Here is a 20,834-nt window from a genome sequence, read left to right as displayed (position 1 = left end):
GCTGGGGAGTGGATGCCCTACAGTGCTTTGAACAGCGGCTGGCACAAGTGAGGGATCCGCAGATGAGGACCACAATGATCTTCCCATCATCAGCCTCTCTATTGGGGTTAGTGCCCCCCCATCTCCTCCCTGTGCTCCACCCCAAGTCTGCTGCTTATCCTTACGCACCCAGACTTCCTTCCGTTGTTGAGATTTGTAAAGAGCTCTCCATTCCGGTCTCCGGAAGCATGGCATGATGTAAAGACCTTGATTTTAGATTAAGAGACTGTGTGACCTTTAGCAAGTTACTTAACCTCTCTGATCCCCCCTTTCTCCATCTGTATGGGAGACATGATTACACCACCAACATATGGGGCCGTTGTGAAAATGAAGTGAGATAATATGTATAAAATGCCTCGCACCCTGCCGGTAGTCAGTAAATCATAGTTTCACCCTGCTCATCCTGCTCTGCTCCCGAAGGGCAGGGACCCAATCCGATCCCATAGCACAGTACCCGGTCTGCAGTGATCACCAGGAACTATTTTCAGTCCGTTATTCACCGAGTGAATATAGCGATGCCTGGGAGAGAGGCCACCCAGATTTCTTCCCCAGCAGGCCTGCCCGCGTGGCAGATATATCTATTATAGATGCGTCACATCCCGATAAATATTTTAATGCAAATAAATAAAGGATGCCATGGGCCTCCCAGAGAGGAACTCTTTGCAGCTCACTGCACTTCATGCCTGTCCCTGATTCCTGCCCAAAGTCGGGGTGTCCCCTGGGAGCCTCACGGGCTCTCGCCAGACACAGTGTATGCCAGCGTGGGGGCGTGAAGAGACAACGGGCTGGCTCCGCGCAAAGGGGAGGTGACTTCTCACGTCGGGGTGGCCTGGGGAACCTGTTCCACAGGAGCCTACACTCCAGCGACATTCGCCCAGCTCTTCACATCACATGACCCCTGAGAAGAGACATTGACTGTGCTCTCCGCATGTCTGGTCTGTGTCGGAAGTGGCAACTGACGGTGTCTTCAAAGGAGTTGATAAGATGGTGGGTCAGGGGTCACCTTCCAGCTTACTGATAACTCTATTCCACCTTTCCCTGCCAAGTAGGAAAGTATAAGCTATGCAGACATTTGATTGATTGATTGATTCATTCATTCATTCATTCATGTATTCAATAAAAGGTTATGAGCACCTGCCACGTGCCTTTATGCCTCTATGCACTGGAGTCCCTGGAAGTGCCCCCAGAGGTCCCTTCCCTACCCTCTTAGTGGTTCTGCCTGAAATTCAATCCTGTACAATGAGCAAGACCGGTGAGAGTGGCTGATACGTGATGTAAGTACATCCAATCCTCACCGGGACCCCACCAGGTAGGCACTACTATCAGCCTCGTTTTGCAGATGAGAAAAGTGAGGAGCAGACAGGCCAACTGCCCTGTCCAAGATTACACAGCTGGTCAGCGGCAGAGCTGGGACTCAAACCTTGTTAGTCCGGCCCAGAGTCCATGCTCTTCACCGCCACACCCCAGCTCCTCTGTTGTGTATAGAACGAGGCACTAAGGTACCATCTGCACATAGGGACCTAAGGATGGACGTCTTCCCTGTTTTTATATCCCACCTAGGAGGAGATAAACCACCACGGGTCCATCGGACAAACTCAGCCAGCCAGCCAGCCAGCCAGCTATCCACCCACCCACTTATCCTTCCTCCCTCCCCACCTCTGCCTTGGGAGACAAATAATGGAAAAGGTCTTATTTCCCTCCCTCCCTCCTTCCTTCCTCCCTCCCTCCTTCCTTCCCTTTTTCTTCCTTCCTTCCTTTTTTCCTCCCTCTGTCCTTTCCTTCCTCCCTCCATTGAAAGACTATTTGCTATGCCTCTCCTGCAGGTCAGACATCCAGAGAGCTGTTCAGAAGCAGGTCAGAATCCTGGGGTGGCTAGCTGGCTGGCTGGCTGGCTGGAAAAAGATGCAGAGCTCACCTCTGAGTAGGCCCCAATTGAACACATCTTATCAGACTGCAGTCTACAACTCAAAGCAAAACAAACAAACAAAAAAACAACCCACCTAAAACCTCAGGATGAAAGCAGTTTCTGAGAACTGGGACTTGTCTTTCTCTAACTGGACAGACAGACAGACAGAGAGGCTGCGACCAGAAACAGATGCAATTATGAGCGGAGCCAACAACCCACCCTGCACACTTCCGGAAACACGGGGAGATCTGGGGCGTCAATTATTTAAACCTCATTAACATAGCTCTGCATGTCTTTTTGGGGGCGCGCTCAGAACACACAGCATTGTTATCGTGGAAGAAAAGGGAGAATGAAATATTGATGGAGGCCGGCTTTGTTCTCCGCGCAGCGAGAGCGGGCTGTTGTAGGCAGCGGATCCCCGCCGCTGCGGCGGCTTTAATTAGGAAGGTCGGTGGCTTCTCGGGCGTCTTGGATGCCTTTAATTTCCACAGAGGGAAGCGGCTTCTGAATTTTATTGAACACAGTTGAATTTTTATTTTCAAAAATCAAAACAGAAACAGTTCTTGGCATCTGTGATGAGCGCTGGGTGTTATTTGCTCTTTAGAGATAAAGCTGTTTGTGTTCGGGGAGAGAGCGCCAGGGAAAACGGGGCTGGAGGTTTGTCCTGGGAAAGATGCTCGATGGGGAGATGCTCTTCAGCAGAAAAATAAGCCTCCCCTCGCCCAGCTCGGCCCCGGCTCCGGCTCCGGCTCCCGGGGCTGGCTGGCCGGAGAAATTCACTCATTTCAGAAGCAAAATTTAAGCTGAAGGAAGGAAGAAAGGAAGGAAGGAAGGAAGGAAGGAAGGAAGGAAGGAAGGAAGGAAGGAAGGAAGGAAGGAAGGAAGGAAGGAAGGAAGGAAGGAAGGAAGGAAGGAAGGAAGGAAGGAAGGAAGGAAGGAAGGAAGGAAGGAAGGAAGGAAGGAAGGAAGGAAGGAAGGAAGGAAGGAAGGAAGGAAGGAAGGAAGGAAGGAAGGAAGGAAGGAAGGAAGGAAGGAAGGAAGGAAGGAAGGAAGGAAGGAAGGAAGGAAGGAAGGAAGGAAGGAAGGAAGGAAGGAAGGAAGGAAGGAAGGAAGGAAGGAAGGAAGGAAGGAAGGAAGGAAGGAAGGAAGGAAGGAAGGAAGGAAGGAAGGAAGGAAGGAAGGAAGGAAGGAAGGAAGGAAGGAAGGAAGGAAGGAAGGAAGGAAGGAAGGAAGGAAGGAAGGAAGGAAGGAAGGAAGGAAGGAAGGAAGGAAGGAAGGAAGGAAGGAAGGAAGGAAGGAAGGAAGGAAGGAAGGAAGGAAGGAAGGAAGGAAGGAAGGAAGGAAGGAAGGAAGGAAGGAAGGAAGGAAGGAAGGAAGGAAGGAAGGAAGGAAGGAAGGAAGGGAGGGAGGAAGGAAGGAGGGGAGGGGTGGGAGGGAGGAAGGACCAAGTATTTCAAGGTCAAGAGTGGCAAGCAGGGCACAGTACCTGCAAGGGCGTGGATGTGCAAGAGGACAAATCAGAAATTCACTGGAGTTGCTGCAGAGGAAGCAGATGAAAACGAGGTCTGCTTCAGGGACAGGGTCCCCGTGGGCTCAACCTCCGGATGCAAAGCAGATGCACGAGCCCTGAGCTGGAGCAGCTCTGCCCGAGCCTCGGGGAGAACAAGGAGGAGGTGCAGGCACATGCCCGTCACTGCGCCCAGGCCGGACTCTGCAGGCAGGTGCTGGCTCCTCACTTCAGTGGGAATCATGTGGGCGCACGAAATGCAGTCACTTCTTTAGCTACCAGAATGTTCCAGTTGCAACTGAGCGAGGCTAGAGTGTTTATTCAAGAAACATGGAGCCTGCCTCCTGTCGCCCACACGGTGGGAGTACCGCCTGCGACCCCTCACGGCCCCCCCCACCCACCCCTTTCCCACCTCGCTGCACAGGGGGCTCAGTTCTGGGCCTGCTGTCTCTTGATGGCCAGCACCTGAGTCTTGTCCGCGGCTGCCCTGGAGCTGCTGGAACACGCTCGGCCTGCATGCACAGAGCGGACCTGAGCAGGTGCATCCGCCCAGAGCACCTCGATGGGTGTGGCTGTGAATGCTTCACCTCCTCCGCCCTCCCCGCCAACCCCCAAGCAGGACAGCTCAGACCTGTGACCCCTGCGATCTTTTGCTCAAGGCGCCCTCTGTAGGACGTTGCTTGATCTGCACCAACTCCCCTCCTGCCCTTCCCAGCCCCACTTCCCCACTGCCCTGGTTTGTCCTCACAAATGCTTCCTAACACATCATCATCACCGAGTCTTTGTCTCGGGATCTGACTTGGGGAACCAGCCTAAAGACCCACTGTGCGCCAGCCCTTTTCTTCCGCTCTGGCATCACAGTATTCAGTAAGACACACACACGCACCCATTCGCACCCACACGCCACCGAGAACATGCCGAGCGGTCATCTGGGTGCTGGGGATGCAGCTAAGAATGAAACTGTCAGAGCCCCTGCCCTTACGCAGCTGACCCTCCCAGGAGAAAGAAAGACAATGCAAACACTAAATAAATGATGGCCCTAAAAGGCCTCCCCGAAGGGCGACTTTTGAGAAAGCACCTAGAGAAGTTGGGGAGGGAGGATGCAAGCCGTGAAAATAACCCACGTAAGAAGCTGAGAGTGTTCTAGGGAGAGGCAACAGCCAGTGCAAAGGCCCTGGGGCAGCATGCGCGTGGACTGTTCAAGGACTATCAAGGAAGCCAGTGTGGCAGAGGATGCATTTATAAGGGGGAGAATAAAGGAGACAAGGGTCAAAGAGATCTGGGATGTGGGTCCTGCAGGGTCCCTACACCCCACTGTACACACACCAGCTCTCATTGTGAATGCAGTGGGCAGCAGCAGAGGGATCTGGATCTCTGTCTTATGCAGAGCAATTTCAACTCCATTCAGGAGCCCGAGAGGGACCTGGCCTTGCTAGGCAGGCCCTGCTCAAAACAGACGTGTGCTGAACGGGCTTGCTCAGGTGGAGACTGGTTCCCTCTACAAGGCTTTTTGCACCAGCCGCCCCAAGACCACCTTCCTCCGCGTCTGGTTGCAGCGTGTGCACGCAGACCTAAAGGGTCATAGGACACATGCTTGCCGAACCTGCTTTTTTCTTATTCACCAGACATTCCTTGTGCTCCTTGACAGGTCAGGGGCTTCTCTGGGCCCGGGGGCACCCTGGTGAGCGAGGCAAGACAGGGTCCCTGCCTGCGCAGACCTCACATCCCCATGGGGGAAATGGATGACCAACAGATGAGCAGAAGAACATGTAAACATATATTTGGGGGCGTGCCGAGTCCTGTTCAGAAAAAATAAAACAGGTTGGACAGGTGGCACTCAACTGGAAAGGATCCCCCCTGCCCCCCCCCAAGGGCACATTGACAATGTTTGGGGACATTTTTCATCATCATAACCTTTGGAGGTGGGTGATCCTGGCACCCACCCTCCAGAGATACTGCTAACCATCCTACAATGCACAGGACACCCTTCCCCCCAACAAAGAACTACCTGGCCCCCCAAGTGCCAAGACTGGGACGCTCTAAGGTAGAGGGGAAAGAGAGACGCTGGTGAAGAAGAGCTATCGAAGCCAGGATGGTCCGGATGTGCTGCTGTTTTTTTTCATCTCATAAGAACCTGGGAAGGGCAGTGGGTCCAACAGCAGCACCCCAACCATCCATTTCATTAGGGGCAACTGAGCCCCAGGGAGAAGCCAGGGCTTGCCCACGTGTTTGTAGACAGGTCGTGCAGGGGCTGTGCAGCTCTCCTCACTTCCAAGTTCACCCCCATTCATTAGCCCTGGTTGCCAGACACGGAGCCCCCCCAGCCCCGCCCCAACTTCATAAACAAGGCTCGGCTTTGAGAGTCTCTCTCTCCCGGGCCCACACCCTCTTCGCTGTGACATTTCCTCCCCCGCCCCCCACCCCACCACCCTTCTGCCTCCTAGGCCTCAGCCTCGCTGGAGGCTTTGATTAAAAATGCACCTCCTAATCTCATCAGAGGCCAGAACACATGCATATATGCAAATCAACATCTGCTCCTCTACTCCGGGAAGGATCTTCCCAGGGTGCTCTGGGGAAAGCGGCCCAGCCCAGCCACCTCTGAAGGGAAGGCTCCAGAACATTGGAAAGTCGCTTCAAAACCCTTGGGTTCCTGATGGAAATTCACTCGTCATGGAATTGGAGGTTGCACTTGAAGGGGTGAACGAAGGCGCAGGCCCCGTGGGGCCCATCTCAAGCTGTGCTTCCTCTTTTATCCAGCCTCTTCTGTGCTACACAAGACATGGCTCCACCCCTGGTCCGGGGAGCTCGCCCCTCTGGCCGACAAGGGAGGCGGCAGCAGGTGGTCCCTTCTTGGCTTTGGTGGGTGTCTTCTTTGTCAACATGAAGGCCTAGGACCTTTCCCCGGATAATTACCGTCTGTATGTCTAGGGCCTACAACACCAGAGGCTGTATCTCCCTTGTGTGAAGTCCAAAATGGCGCCAAGGAGCGGGAGTGAGGATGACCCTGTGCTTAAGGCAAACGTTCCTTGTCTCATGGCCCTGCTAGCCACTGGGACCTCAGCATTCTCTTCATAGAGAATTGCACTGAGGCCCTGTGGGTGTACATTCCATAATACGCACATCCCATTGGCCAGAACTTAGTCACATGGTCTCGTCTAGCTGCAAGGGAGGCTGGGCAATGCCATCTAGAGGTGCCATCCCTGAGACAACTTAGAACTGAAAGAGCCCTGAGAGCCCTGACCGGTCCGGGTCTTTGGCTGTAAGTAACACGGAGACAATATCATGAGGAATTTTATTGGCAGGATGTCAAGGAGTCACCAGCGTGCGGTCTGATGGGGCTGCTCTGAAAGCCTCGGAAGCAGCCGCCACGGCCTTGGAGTCACCGTAGGAATGGTCTGGCCACAAAGCAATCCACCGCTAGGTGAGGAGAGCCCTCCCAGGTCTTCATCCTGGCATCGCTGGGTGCAGGAACAAAGTCCCATTGAGAGCACCTGCTGGGCCACGCCTCGGTCCCACACCTGACCCCCGCTGCTCTTGTCCTGTGGCTCCCACCCAGCATGGTGGGCACCTGCATTTGTCATTCTGCCCAAACTACCCCTCTGAGAAAGAGGGTGATTCGCTGAAGGAAACCAGGAGGCTGAGGTAGGTCAGGAGACGGGGTCAGCCTCGTGTCGCTGGCCGTTGTTCCGCCAAAGGATAGAGCCACACAGAGGAGAACAGGCTTACAGATGGGAAATGGTAGGTCCCTGATGTTATGGACTAAGTCGTGTGCCCCCGAAATCCATATGTTGAAGCTCTACCCCCCAATGTGACTACATTTGGAGAAGGGGCCTTAAAGAGGTAATTAAGGACAAATGAGGTCATAAAGGTGGGGTCCCCATCTGATAGGACCAGAAATATAAGAAGAGGTAGAGACGCCCGGAGTGCGTTCACTGAGGAAGCCGCCGTGTGAGGGCACATCTGTATTACATCTGTATTGACGTCATCATTGCACGTACAGCCTGAAGAGCTACAATTATTGGGTTGAAGCGCACAAAACTGACAGTATTAGACCATTTTTGATCTATAAAAATGGCTCTTTCCAATTGTTCAACTCTGTACCTATAATTATACCTAATCTATATCATCTACGTCTATATCTCCATTTTTTCCATAAAAAAAGATACGTCTAATACTAAATCCGGGAGGCACCCCACATCCCTACCCCCACCACAGCCTGGCCACCCTGAGATGGAGAGGAAGCTAGGCCTTGGGGATCCACACAGACTCCCTCCACTCCCTCTGCTGGCCGGGGGAGGCCTAATTCACTGACCTCTGCCCCCTCCACGCCAGAAGGGAGAGATCAGTGGACCGTCTGACACTGAGTTGCTGTGATGGGCAGGGCAGTGGCAGTGCACAAGGTATGGGCCCCAGGGCGGCATCCCCTTGGATGAAGTCAGAGGCTGCCGGGCAGAGCCAGGGCGGAGGGAGGGAGGCCCACTCTAGGCCCTGCCCGAGCCCACCCAGCCTCTCCCTTCCTTTCCTGCTGCTTCTACCAGGGGAACTCGAGGTGACCACCCACCGCTACCCCAGTCCTGCCCTCCCGCCATCCCAATCCCTGCGCAGGCTCGGTTAGCCCGGCCTCTGGGCGCCCCATCCTCCATCCCCAAGGCCTCCTGGCTGCCCACTTGGCCCAGCTGCCTACTCTTGCCGCGGGGCTGTTTGTGGAGCCGTCCCAGGCAGCCCTGGCCTCTGTCTTCCTATTTAGACAAACAAACAAAAGCCGGTTCGGTTACCACGGCCGGGCTGTGCGGCGTCCAACACAAACCGAGGCCGCCCGCCTGGCGTCTCCAGATGCCCCGGGTTCGGTGCAGGCGCTCCCAGGACACTTGCCTCATTCCCACTCTGGCCTTGTTCCCCTCCCCTCCGTGACACACGTCCCCCAGCCCCCTTCACAGAGGCCGCGTGACAGGGGGCCGGGGAACCCCTAGGCTGCAACAGGAGACTGGAACCTGGAGGTCCCCGGTCCAGCCTGGACTGGAGCCTTCTCGTAACCTCAAAGCTCTAGAACGCTCTGTCCATGTGATTTGTTTTTGGCCAATGGGACAGGGGCAACCGTGATGCAGGCAGAGATTTGAAAAGCGTTTGAGCACAAGGGCTTGCCCTCTCGCAGCTCCTAAAACCCTATAGTCTGGCCTAGCCTTCTGGGACATGGCTCAGACGGCATGAAGCTCCATGTATCCCACTGCGACCAGTGTCACCCAGCCAGCCCACTGGTGGGCCACAGATGCAGGAACAAGCCGGGCCAAGATGAGCCAAATCCAGCCGAGACCAGAAGAAATTCCCAGCGAAGGTCACCCCAAATTGTCATGTAGAATTGTGAAATGATAAACGGTGACTTGGGGATGTTTTGTCACGCAGCGAAAGTGAACCGAGGGTTCTTGCCAACTGACTACTCCACAAACGCAGAAAAGTCCGAGAGAGATGCCATAAGTACTAGGAACCAGCTTCCACATCTGCATCTTCACACGGAGAGGCAGCCGGTACAGCATCCCCTTCTCCAAACGCCTGGGTCCTGACTTGCCTTTCCCCAGTGTCCCAGCCCCAACTCCTATCCTCCCTGGACCCCACGCTCCCAGGCCTTTGCAAGCCTGATCCACGGTGACCTCACCGTCCTACAAAGAGCCCAGGCAATAACCCAGTGCAAATCGGTTCATATTTTCTTACCTCAATTAAAAGTCCAAATGGGAATATTGGCAGCGTAGGCCCCTCGTTTGAAAATTGAGCCATATTCCCATTACTAGGAGCGTCTAATTAAAACATCCGTTAAAAGTCCATAACATTAAGTTAATGGGGAAAGCCAGGAGGAATTCAATTAGATTTTCTTTCTGCAAAATTAACATTAGCAACTTTCAAAAAAAAAAAATGTCTCCGATGCTGATTGCCATTCGTCAGAGGCTCTCGGGGCGTTGGGATGCGAGTCTCGTTTAGACAGTCTTAGAGGTTGGACTGCACTCACATGAGACTCTAGCAGAGGGAGGAAGCGAAGGCGCCAAGTCCTGGGCTAAGGAGATGGCATTCTTGGCCTCGCACCCAGGACTTTCTAACAGTCCTAGCGCAGGAGGCCCCAGGCTGGGCATACGGAGCCCGGGTTCTGGGCGGGGCCTGTGGCCAAGCCACTTAGCTTCCGCTTCTGTCAAATGGGACCTGCCCCTTCACTGAGGGCCTGGGAGCCATTAGTGTCTCGTCTGGGTTAAAACTAGAACACTAGTCCAGAGGCAGCTCTGGGTCCCTCCTTAAGGAGGGCCTCCTCCCTCTCTCTTTGGGAATCCTGACCACGCCTCCCCACCTCCAGGGCTTCCTACAGATCCAGGAATCCAGACCTCAGCTTCCCCTTCCATCCTCCTTGGCCCCTCAGATGCAGTAAAGCATTAAAAAGCCCAGCACGGATCCCTTGTCCAGCTCCCTCCCTGAACGAACGGGACACTGAGGCGCAAGCCAGCCAGAGCCTGGTCCCAGGTCACCCAGCACGCCGGAAGCACCCCTAGAACCAGACTCCAGCGCTCCCGAGGCCCAAACACACACGGCCTCCTCTGCCCCAGGCGGCCCCTGCACGCTCCCAGGCTCAACTCTTTGAGATCAGATTCATTGGATCCTGGAGGCAGAACCCCAGGGCAGCTGAATCTGCCATTGAAAACAGTCAAGGTCACAAGCAGGAGGTGTGGTTCTACCCTCTCCACGGAGGAACGACGAGGGGCCTCCCCTGCTGAGAATGCCACAGTTCAGTCACCACCTGCCAGTCACAGCCACAGAACCACCGACACAGGACGTGTCCTTGAGATCACCGAGCTCAACTCCTTCCTGGGACCGCAGGTAAACTGAGGCCCACGAAGACCAGGACAGACGCTGAGACACGCAGTGCCCCTGCAGGGCAGAAACAGAGCCCGATCCCAGCTCCTCTTACCTTCAGCCTGTGTGGGTCTGCAGCAGACGCGATCCACTGCCTGACCGACAGCCATCACGCACGCCCGTCCCTCCTGCTGGTCCAGCTGCAGCCAATGAACATAACAGGGGACGGCGTCCCTCACCAGATGCCAAGGGGAAGCTCATTAGGAGAAAGCCTGCCTCGACCTCCTTCTTTCTGCCCTGGATGCAGATGTGAAGTCTGGCCAGTCACCAGCCATTTGGGAACCAGGAAGCAAACACGTGAGGTCAACATGCTAAGGTCATGGAACTTAACGACGAAACAGACTTAGATCTTGGTCACGTGGTTGAGCCGCCAATCCAACCGGCTGCCCGAGATATCTTGTTAAGGGAGAATCAGGAGCCTTCATTCATTTAGATCAGGTTTTTCCAATCCTTGAAGCTGGGGGCATTCCTAACGGACAAAGACATTTCCCACTCTTTTCTTTCTTTCTTTCTTTTCTTTCTTCTTTCTTTCTTTCTTTCTTTCTTTCTTTCTTTCTTTCTTTCTTTCTTTCTTTCTTTCTTTCTTTCTTCCTTCCTTCCTTCCTTCCTTCCTTCCTTCCTTCCTTCCTTCCTTCCTTTCATCTATCTTTCTTTCTTTCTTTCTTTCTTTCTTTCTTTCTTTCTTTCTTTCTTTCTTGCCTCACCTGAGGATATTTTTCCATTGATTTTTTTCAGAGAGAGGCAAAGACAGAGAGAAACATTGACGTGAGAGAAACACATTGATTGGTTGCCTCCTGCATGCGCCCTACCAGGGCCAGGGCCCGGGAGAAACCTGCAACCAAGGTATGTGCCCTTGACAGGAATTGAACCCAGGACCCTTCGGTCCACAGGCTGATGCTCTATCCACAGAGCCACACCAGCTAGGGCTCCCCCACTATTTCTTAATCACCCTTGGAGGTGGCCAGGCCACAGAGCGGCACGCCCACATGGTGGATAGAGAAACTGTACTGAGTCTGTGTGGTTTGGAGCTGTCTTGCCTCCAGCCCTCGAAAACTCCAAATCTGCAGAAAAGACGTGCGTGTCGCCGAGTCCCCGGCTTGCAGGAAAGGGGGCGGAAACGTGTTCTCCAAACAAACCCTGTCCCAGCGCGGCTGTGGGTCCGGCTTTGCAGGAATATCAAATAGCCCTGAATCAGGCCCTGGTTTGGGAAGCTGCCGCCCGCTGGCTTCTCTGGGGCTTCGTCCTAGGAGAGCGGTGGTGGGGCTGCATTGGAGGGAGAGGCAGCTTGATGGGTCTCGATTACTCAACGGAAAGTGGCTCCATTTTGAAAAAAAAAGAAAAGAAAAGAAACCTTCTCCCCCCCCCCCCCCCCCCCCCCGCAACCAAAAAAAATCCTGCCATTGGAGACTTTTAGCTGAATAAGGGCTGTTTCAATCGATAAGCAATAAGAGAGGGAAGGCATTTGGACATAAATTCCTGCTGTCTGAGCTCGGTAGACCACCCCCTGCACCCCGAAGCCTGTTGTTAAAGCCACAGCAGAAATGCATGGAGCCCCAGAACCCCAGCCAACTGCACCGATCCCCTGGGAGAAGCCCCCTCCCGGTGCTCATCCCTGGGGTGTACGTGCCTTCTCACCCTGGGCTCTCCTCACCCTGAAACCAGGCCCTTAGGGCACGGTGCGCTCTGTGCTGCCCGGAGGAGCCGCTCTTAGAAGCCAGCGGTCCCCTGGCGGCTGTGCCCAGCTTGCCCGCCTGCCAGACTGCCTACTTTGCCCGGGATTGGATCCGCACACCAGCCCCGTGGTTACCGAGTTCGCTCTCTCCACCGTAATAAACACACCCTAGCACAGTGGTTCTCAACCTTGGCTGCACATTAGAACACCTGGGAATCTTTAAAATCCTGATTTCTGGGCCTCATCCTCCGGAAATTCTGTTTCTTTGCCGGAAATTCTGTTTCTTTGTTTTGGGGTGGGGCCACAACATTAGTAACAAAGAAACAGAATTTCCAGAGGATGAGGCCCAGAAATCAGGATTTTAAAAAGATTCCCAGGTGATTCTAATGTGCAGCCAAGGTTGAGAACCACTGCCCTAGCATGTCCGGGGCCCGGGCACGATAGAAGTGCCTTTGCTCACCCACATTGTTAGTCTAAGGCAGGAATGCCTGGCACACAGAGGCCTTCTCCTTGGTGCTTGGCATGGGAGTTCTCTCTGTATCGTGGCGTCCTGCTCCCCAGGAAAGAGGCCTGGCCTGGCTGTCTTCCAGGTTCGCCCACACATCCCCCAAGATGGGGGAGGCACCCCTGCTTCTTTGGTTCCTCGGGAAACAGAAGTGAAATCACTTGCTCAAAGGCCCACAGAGGCCAAGGGCCAGCGGGACACGTCCAACTGTGGGTTCTACTGGCCCCTCCAAACGTGCTCAGGTCCACCACCCTGCTCCCCGACTTCTGTCAACACGAGACCCCAGCCCTAGGGCGCCCCGGGTTCTCTGAGGCTGGCTGAGACCTCACTCCCCAGACCTCATGAGCCTCTGAGCGTGATGTTCTGCTCCATCTGCTTTGCCCACTGGACGAACACTCGAAAGCCCAGAGAGGTCAGGCATTTCGCCCAAGGTCACGCAGCCAGGAAGCGGGGAGCTGTGCGGGCGGACGCGCACTCCTCCACCACCTCCTCGCTGCCTCTGGCAGGGCTGAGCTGGACGCACGGTGGGGTAACAGGCCCACTGCCCCCTGTGCCGGGAGAGGAAGCTTTCTGACACAAATGATCAGAGGAGCCGGGTGACGAGAGAGGCTTTAGGCGAGAGCCAAAAAACAGCAAAGGATTCCGAGCCAGAGATTTGAGTTTTTAATAATAAATAAACGCCCAGATCGGGCCCTTCCCGTGGAAGCCTTGGGGTGCCTGCAGCCAGCATGGGGTACCCAGGAAGCCGCCCGCCCTTGGCCCACAGGATTCTCTGGTTATTGTCCAAACCGTTGGTGGGATAGGGTCTTGGGGGGATGATCTTCAAACCCCAGAGGGGAGGAGAAGTGAATATTTTGGGATGATCCCTTTTCTATATACAAACACAGAGGCCCTTAGAAGTCATATCGAGTGTCTGAATTTCCTGACTGTATATTAATCCGCTTTCATGTGAATTATGCAATCTTGTCGCGGGGGAGAGGAGCAGCTGGACGTTGGATGGGCAGCCCTGGAATCAAAGAGGACCCGTGCTGTGCTGTCGCCTCTGCCTAGAGGCTCCCGTGGGCTGGGCTGCTCCGTGGCGGCCCGTCTTCCTCGGGCCCACTGGGCAAATGTGTGCCCGGAAGGGGCCAGAGAGTTCAGGGCCAATGGCAGGGACCAGGGTGAGCGAGGGAGAAAGTCAGATGTCCCATCTGGTGGGGGCTGAGGGTGGCTTTGCTGACATGCAGCCCCAGTGCAAGGAGATCTCCTGATTTTTTTCAAGAGAAGCCAGAAACCCAGGTGTTCATGGGAAGTCTTCCCCTCTTTACATATCGATGACCAATTCAGATTCCTAACACAGGATGCAGGCCTAGAAGAAACCTGTGCAGGTTGCCTGTGTGTGGCCTCTGCAGGTTCAAGGTCAGGGGGAGGTTGCTTCCAGGCATGGAAAGCCGTGTGACTGTTTGACTTGGGCTGAAATTAGGCCATGTCCCCTTCCCTTCCCTCCTATTCAGATGCGTCGCCCTACTGGGTTGAGTCTCCTAGTGTGACAGCATGAGCATCAGGCGAGAGGTGTGTTATGGACTGAATGTTTGTGTCCACTCCCCCTGCCCAATTCCCATGTTGAAGCCTTAACCCCCCATCGGTGTAGCTGTCTTTGGAGATGGAGCTTCTGAGGAGGTAATTCAGGTTACATAAGGTCTGAAGGGTGGGGCCCTGGTCCGTAGGATGAGTGCCCTTTCACAAGAAGAGACGCCGCCGGAGAGCTCCCTCCCTCCCTGAGCTCACGCAGAGGGACAGCCATGTGAGGACACAGAGAGCAGTGCCATCTGCAAGCCAGGGAGACAGCGCTCATCAGAAACCAGCGCCAGACCCCGGTCTGGGACTTCCAGCCGCCAGAGCCAGCAGAAGACAAATCTCTACTGTGGAAGGCACCCAGCCTGTGCTATTTTGTGGTGGCAGCACAAGCAGACCACTGCAGGGTGCAGGCCCTTGGAGACCCCCTTGGCACCCCACTGCACGAGGATTGTCCCCACCTCCAGGGCTCACTCATAGGATCAGCCGTGGCCATGAACGTCCCCTGTAAGTCTCAGACCCATATCAGGAGGGAGATGCTGACCATCCCCGGGGTCCCCGACCACGTCATAAATACGAAGCAGGTAGGACTCTCCGTCTGTAGTCTTGGCCGTGCAAAGAGCGTACCCTCGGTTTTCTGAAACTGAATCAGGTTTCCGTTCCTTGCGGGGTGCGGGGCGGGGTGGGAGGAACTGAAGGTCAGGCCGGTTGGGGTTGCCCTCCTGTCTCACTGGGGGTGTGGCCGGGCCAACGGGAGCTGCTCTGGGTCCTTCCGGTTGGGAGGGTTCTCTGGTAGGAAATGGGGCCATTGTGCAATCCTGCAAGGTGGGGGGGTTGCCCTCCTGTCTCACTGGGGGTGTGGCCGGGCCCACGGGAGCTGTTCTGGGTCCTTCCGGTTGGGAGGGTTCTTGTGCAATCCTGCAAGGTGGGAGCCAGGCTCGGGGAGGCTGCTGCTGACCTTCAGGAAATCTGGAAGTTCCCACCTGGGAGGAAGTGGCTGCCATGACCTCGGCTGCATGTGGCCCCGTGCGGAGCTGTTCGGGAGGAAGTCCGGGCGTCATGTTCACAACCGGAGAATCCTTTCCTCCCCGCTCTCCTCTGACTCGGCAGGTCGCAATGTCCCTCAAGGTCACTCTTTATACCTGAGCCCCGAAGCTTTACAATAGCAGCTGTAGAGCCTGGCTGGCGTGGCTCGGTGGTTAAATGTCGACCTATGAACCAGAAGGTCACGGTTTGATTCCTGCTCAGGGGACATGCCCAGGTTGCAGACTCGATCCCCAGTGTGGGGCGTGCAGGAGGCAGCTGATCAATGATTATCTCTCATCATAGATGTTTCTCTCTCCCTCTCCCTCTTGCTTCCTCTCTGAAATCAATAAAATACATATAAAATATTCCTTCTAATTGTCACCATGTAAACAGCTGATCAATGATTATCTCTCATCATAGATGTTTCTATCTCCCTCTCTCTCTCCCTCTGCCCTTCCTCTCTGAAATCAATAAAAATACATATAAAATATTCCTGCTAATTTTCACCATGTAAATTATTTAAACACACACACACACACACACACACACACACACACACCCCAGCAGCTGTGACATAGTGCCAGGTCCTGTAACATGGTCCAGACTCCAGGGCCAGCCAGGTGTATGGCCCAGGAGCACAGCTACTTCTTGGTCCAGCCTCGGCTGGGCGGAGGCCAGCAGGCAGCCCCTCTCCTATGCAGCTAGGGACACCTCTCGCTTTGGAATTTGCTGCTCTTCTCTCCAGTCTAGTCTCCCAGCCCCCAGTCCCCAGCCCTGAGCTCTCCTGCCAGCTGCCATGGAGGGTCTCCTGTGGGCTGGCTCCCCGTACACGCTTCCTCTGACACAGCCGCGCACAGCTAACCCAGGTGGCTAATTTAAATGACGCCAACCCTCCCTCCCACTCTTCTTTTTGTTTGTTTTAATTATTCTCCTTATTCGTAAGTCACTATTCATAACAGAAACCACACAAGCCCATGGGGCCAGCCAGACCTGCATTTGAATCCTGGGGCTGACCTCGGACCTCATGAATGTGAGCTTCTGTTCTTCATTCACACATTGGGGCTCATGGACCAGGAGGCTGAAGGGAGAAGAGACTGTGGATGCCATGCCGTTGTTCTCCTTGGCATCCTCCGGGTGTTCGCTCCCCTTGTGGGCTCAGAGGGCACTGGGGATGTGGCAACACAGAGCAGACAACCTCTGCCCCTTTAAGGAGCACCTTCACCCAGCTGCCTGAGTGAGGCAGGGTGCTGAGGGACATGATACTTGCCCGGTAGCATCTCAGATGCTTTATGGGGCCAGGGAGTGCTCTCGCAGAATAGGCCACACACATCCCGCAGCCTTGAACTTCGGGTCTACCTCTCCCAGCCGGGGTAGCTGCCTTCTCCGGCTGTGAACTTAAGCTTATTGTTATGGGATGCACACAATAACCCCCGAGCCAGGATGCTCGAGCCAGGGGCCGATGGGAAAATCCCCCACCTGTGGGTGTTGTCAGAGAATGACTAAACCGCCCTCATCGCCACCAGGGCCTGTCACAGTGGAGTCACGTTGGTCCGACACGAGTTGCAACCCTGAGGTTATCACATGGGGCCAGGGCAGAGATGAAGAGGGTTGCACGGTCACCTGGGCTCACGTCTCCCGGAGGCACCCACCTCTCTCTGCAGGGGTCGGGCTCGGGGACAGGTCTTCCCGGCTCCCGCCGAGGCAAGAGGCCGGCCCCGGGAAAACCAGGCCTCCGCCACAGTCCCTTTCCAGAGCAGGTGATGGATTGAGACATATAATTAATGTACGTCTATATATTTTTATATAAAAACCCTTACAAATCACTTCCCTCGAGGCAGGTTTTAAATAATGGAAGACGGTAGATTACTGCTTTATTAGTCCCTTCCAGAGCTTATAAAAATTATCTTTCGCCGCTGGGAAGACATTTTATCAGAATTTATGGCAACTCGGAGAGTCTTGAGATGCCAGCCTCCGAGCTCAGTAGCTTTCGGCGGCTCCCTCTGCAGCAGGCAGGCCCTCCCTCTCCGCTCTCCCTATAGATGAACATCCCCAACGTCATCTTCTTTATGAAATAAGACACTTGGCTCTCCGGTCCTCAGTGCGCTTTTTAATGACTATATAGACTCGAGTAGGCAAAACCCACTAATGCAGGCGAGTGGCCCTGGAGTGTGGGTGTGGGGTGGCAGAGGGGGACACGGGGAATCTGGAGAGAGGAAAACGCAGAACGCACCCCTTTCGGGGGAAGTTCTGACGTGGGGGTGAGCATTCCACGAATGGCTTGGGGAGATTTTCCCGGGCAAGCTCTCTGGCCAAGCCTGGGCGTCTCCACTATTCGTCAGAAGACCTCCTCCCGGGTCTTGGATTTCTCATACTGAAGGGTGCTGAGCTGGGCACTGCCACGTATGTGTTGTTAGGGAGACAGAGGCTCTGCCCACCAAGAGCTTCCATCTGAAGCCGGCAGCTGACGGGGCCCGGGGGCCAGTGGCGAGCCACAGACCTTCGTAACTGGTCCACCATGAGGTAGGCTCTTGACTTCGATGGCAATGGGATGTTGCCATAGCAACCGAGGGCTTGATCAAAGGAATTGTCTCACGGACCAGGATTCAGACAGGTCGGGGCGTTTTTCATTCCATTCTCCCAGGGACCCTTTTCTATGGTAGTTTACAAACGTTCGTGATAAATTATTTCACCTCTTTCGTCTCTAGATTGCCTTTCAAACTATTACACTGATTTTGTTATTTCCTAGAGTATTTCCAACATTATTTTACGTTTGCTGGGTTATCTTCTTAAGTATTTCAGCCCGGCTAGCTTTGTTGTCTTCTAGATTAATGTGTCAATTGCTTAACTCCTCTAGTAATTCGCGTTCATCGTATCTTACAAAAATCCATCACGTGTTGGAGATTAAAAACCAAAACTGGGTTCTGGCCACAGGTGGTTTGAGAAATAAGGGATCCTGGCCAGTCTTGGTGGGGACCCAGGGGGTCAGTGAGGCCCTGAGCAGGGGACTGTAGGGACCTGGTTCTGGGCAGGAAGCAGCTACTCCTCAGGGCCCAGCTGACGTCTAGCAGAGAATGCATTCTGTGGGGCTGCTGTCCTTCACCCCATATTTGCACACTCACCCCGTTTTTCTTTGGCTCCTTCCCTCTGGCCCTGAGCATTCAGGACCCTCCTTCCGTCTCATAGGCAATTTTTCTGCTCTGCCCTCTCCCTGCTCCTGTAACCAATAGAAATGAGCCGGAGTCAGAAAAGTTGCTCTTGCTATCATCATTACAAACAATAACAAGGCCTCTTTTTAAAAATATATATATATATACTATTGGTTTCAGAGAGGAAGGGAGAGGGGAGAGAGAGAGAGAGAAACATCAATGATGAGAGAGAATCATTGATCAGCTGCCTCCTGCAACCCAGGCATGTGCCCTGATCGGCAATTGAACCGTGACCTCCTGGTTCATAGGTCGACGCTCAACCACTGAGCCACACTGGCCAGGCAACAAGGCCTCTTAATTGTAGAGCGCTTTTATGGCAGAGACAGTGGCGGCCCACCAGAGAGTCCTGTGCCCCCTGCCGTCCCCAGCCTCACTGCCATCAGCAGAGCCACACAGTCATTCTGACCCACGGGCTATGAGCAGAAGTGACCAGTGGCATTTCAGTCCACAGCACGTAAAGGCTGGTGTGGACCCTCCAGACCTTACGCCCCTGCCGCGCTGACTTGGGAAGCCGTGGATTGAGATCGCGGAGCCAAAAGATGAGCCAGAGAACGGGGACGCGATCGTGTTTAAGCCACAGAGAATGCAGGGCTGGCGCGTCACTACAGCACCGCCTGACCTAACCTCATGCAACTTCCCAGCTTCCCCAGCACTTGGTTAAGCCATGACTTAATCTGCCCGGCACAGGAGTCCCGGGAGGGCAGTCCTATAAAGACGATTGTTCCCAGAGGGGCTGTAAGGAAACTGAGACTCCGGGAGCGGAAGTATTCGCTCAGGATCACCCAGCTGATGAAGGGGAGATGGGGGACTCAAACCCGGGCCTCCGCGCCTGGGTTCAACGCGCTTTCTCCACTAAGTCACATGCTGACAACGGATCTCCTCTCCCGGGGGTATTCCTGTTTGAAGGCAGGGGCTTATGGAGACAACTCCCGATGTGTACGGGGGACGTTAACCCTCTGCTTCCCCCACAAGAGAAACCGCCTCCGTGCAGGCATGTTGCCAGGGCTCCCGGAAGGTGGAGGTGATTGGGGGGTGCACAGGAGACGGGGACCCTGCTGCCCCCGGAGCCACGGCAGGAAGGCCGGCTGTCTGGCCTGTCTGTTGAGCCCTCCCTGGTGCCCAGGTCGGGGTGGAAGGAACTGGGACATCACTTCTGGCCGAGGCTGGGGGTGGGGGGTGGGACATGGCTTGGCCAGACACGCCTCATGGAGGCTGCACAGGCAAACTCCATCTGACCTTGACCAGCGCTGCCCGCGTCCGGTCCCACCTCCTTCCCCAAAGAGGGCGTCGGGCAGCCTTCCAGGATGGATTTTTATTCCTCTTAATAGAGAAATAGGAAATGAGCCGTAAGAGAAAGTGAGGAGTTATTGCTGCTTTTAATCGCTCTAAAAATATCTCCCCGGGGCTGCCTGGGAGTTCACTCCCGGGTGCTGATCCCGTGTCCCAGGGAGACGTGGTCAGACCCCGTCTGGGTGGGGCTCTGGAACCCCAGGTCCCCTGGCTCGGCTCAGCTCAAGCCACTCCAAGGCTCCCAGGCCCGGATGCTGTGTGACCGGCTCTGCGAAGGGTCCGCCCTGGGTCCGAGGCCTGTCTCTGCCCCAACCCACAGCGACATCCTGGGCCTGCCTCTCCCCTCGTCACTCAAGACCTCTGCATCTCCATCTATAACAGCCATGGGCAAACTACGGCCCGTTTGAAATGAATAAAAAAAAAAAAAAAAGACCGTACCCTTTTATGTAATGATGTTTACTTTGAATTTATATTAGTTCACACAAACACTCCATCCATGCTTTTGTTCCGGCCCTCCGGTCCAGTTTAAGAACCCATTGTGGCCCTCGAGTCAAAAAGTTTGCCCACCCCTGATCTATAAGAAGAAGGGCTTGTGTCCTGACCGGGTCGCTAAGTGGTTAGAGCATTGGCCCGTGGACGGAAGGGTCGCAGGTTTGATTCCTGGTCAAGGTCACATCCCTCGGTTGCAGGCTGGATCCTCACCCCCGTCGGGGCGTGTGCGGGAAGCAACCAATTGGGGTGTGTCTCTCACATGGATGTTTCTCTCTCTCTTTTTCTTCTCATTCCCTACCACTCTCTCTGAAAGAATCAATGGGAAAAATATCCTCAGGTGAGGATAAACACACAAAACAACAAACAAACACAGAAAAAAAAGAGGATTTTTCTTCCCAAAGTCCCTTCTGCTGTTAACACCCTCGGGGGCCTTCCCACACATCCCTTTCTCCCGACAGCACAGGCCCTCGGACGGACCTGAGCCAGTCAGCACGAGGCATCGCCAAATTCTTGTCACTCGAGAGGTGGACACGTGTCTTAGCTGCTCATCCCACAAACAAACAGCCACAGGCTCCCTGTTAGACCCGGTGAGCCAGCGAGCGAGGGCTCCTCCAACGGGGTGTTTATAAACGAAAATGAGCAGATCGGAGAGTTTCCTGAAGACTTGACTCAGCGCTTGGCTGAGCCGCCGCCGGGCTGCCATGCCACCCTCGGCAGCCTCGCAAAACGCTACCACACGTCCCCCCGGG

The sequence above is a fragment of the Myotis brandtii genome, unplaced genomic scaffold, assembly GCF_000412655.1.
Source record: "Myotis brandtii unplaced genomic scaffold, ASM41265v1 scaffold2022, whole genome shotgun sequence".
Classification (NCBI taxonomy): domain Eukaryota; kingdom Metazoa; phylum Chordata; class Mammalia; order Chiroptera; family Vespertilionidae; genus Myotis; species Myotis brandtii.
This window is presented reverse-complemented; position numbering follows the sequence as displayed.